The sequence below is a fragment of the Meriones unguiculatus genome, chromosome 18 (assembly GCF_030254825.1).
Source record: "Meriones unguiculatus strain TT.TT164.6M chromosome 18, Bangor_MerUng_6.1, whole genome shotgun sequence".
NCBI lineage: Eukaryota > Metazoa > Chordata > Mammalia > Rodentia > Muridae > Meriones > Meriones unguiculatus.
Window position 1 is genome coordinate 3613575 of NC_083365.1, and position 1968 is coordinate 3615542.

The following is a 1968-nucleotide window of genomic DNA, read 5'->3' on the forward strand; positions in this document are numbered from 1 at the left end:
ACACTGACTTCTACAAAAGCACCACTGTAAGTATGCCCAATGCATAATAATAATAATAATAATAATAAATATAACTGAAAGATTTGAAAATAAGAAGTAAGAAAGAAGGGATTTTTGGTTAGGGAAATTGGAATTTTGGTATGATTTATCATTTGACTCCTACACCTAAATATGGAAGCAATTAAGACATAATTTTGGTCAAGACTGTAAATAGATGCCCTGAATAGTTCTTTAATTGTCAGTCTCTTCAGTCTTTACTTACAGTGGGAAAATTATGTTGCACAGTAGAAAAATATCTATGCTAAGTTATTAATTAGATTATGGGATGACAAAGGGTCAATTGTCAGAATTTAACTTCCAAAGGCATTATTTGTGTCCTTATATAACAGAAAACATTGAAGGAAGAAGCCAGAATTTTCTATCATGAAAATCTCTATAAATTTAGTTCATTGGATCAGAGATTTTTCTAGAAAAAGGCAAATATATTCAACTGTCAGGCAGTGTGTGTGTGTGTGTGTGTGTGTGTGTGTGTGTGTGTGTAGTGTAGTGTTTGTTAGAACATAAAGCAACCTAAATTGGGCTTTCCCGATTTGGGGCACTCATTTCTGCTTCCCCTTGTGTAACTCAAATAAGTAGCAGTTGTTTCTTCATTGTGTAAGTAAGACATTCATATAGAGGTCATCTAAACTGTCCATTCCATCCTTTTTCCAGTCCATCTGAAGTCACATGATTGTGAGTTTATTTGTCAGCTGACTGAATTTTTCTACTAAACAATTTCCAAATGACATTTTCATCTGAGCATTTCTCAAGGTGTAGATTAATGGGTTTAGCATGGGAGTTATCATAGTATAAAATATAGCAACTGCCTTATCAATGGGTAATGTAGCTGCAGGTCTCATGTACACAAATATGCAAGGCACAAAAATAAAGCCACCACTGTAATGTGAGAAACACAGGCAGAGAGGGCTTTGCGCCTTCCTTCTGCACCGTGGGTCTTTAGTGAGTTTAAGATGACCATGTAGGAGATGAGCAGCAGGAGGAAGTTTAAGAGGCAGATGAAGCCACTGTTGGCAGCACAGAGAGGCCTGGAATGTGAGTATCTTCCCAGGCTAGATCAAGCAAGGGTTCAGATCACACATAAAGTGATCTATGACATTAGGGCCACAGAAAGGTAGTCCAATAATGAAAAGAATTTGTATACCTCCATGAAGACAGCTCCCAGCTCATGACACTCCCACAAGTAAGTTACAAAGTTGGCGATGCATGATGGTTGCATAGTACAGTGGTTTACAGATGGCTACATAGCAGTCATAGGCCATCACAGTAAGCAAAATGACCTCAGCTCCTCCAAAGAATTGTTCCCCAAAAACCTAGGTCATGCATCCATTGAACTGAATAGATTTTCTTTCATAGAGTGAGTCAACAATCAGTTTAGGTGCATTGACAGAGGAGTAGCAGGCATCAATAAAGGAGAGATAGGCCATGAAATAGTACATAGGGCACCCCAGCAACTGGCTGTTTGTAATGGTAATCAGAATGAGCAAATTCCCCACCACAGAGAAGATATAGATGACCAAAACCACAGCAAATACAATTTTCTGCATGTGTGGGTTCTGTGTGAGTCCCAGTAGAATAAACTCAGTCACGTTGTTCCTATATTCCATCTAGTTTATGAGACAGTTAATTATATTTCCTGGAAAAATGAATATCCTCATGTTTCAGTAATTTCTGTATTTTAATCATTAGTACTTTGATTATGTTAATTAATGAAATACACCAAGATTATTTTTAATATTGCAGAAAGAGTTCTAGATATTTATGATTGTTTACGACTATGAAGTTGTCTCCTCAGTGAAGGTAGCTGAAAAGATTATGTACACGAGCAATGTTTGTTTATAAATATAATAAGCAATCTCAAGTCTGCAGAATTTTCTGGGATGACTCAGAGCCTAAACAGAGCTCAGATTC

At 36.9% G+C, this 1968-nt stretch overlaps 1 pseudogene; it reads right to left on the reverse strand.

Moving 5' to 3' along the window:
• Window positions 1-738: 738 nt before the first annotated feature.
• On the reverse strand, window positions 739-1664 carry LOC110543356 (olfactory receptor 4C46-like; annotated as a pseudogene).
• Window positions 1665-1968: the final 304 nt, after the last annotated feature.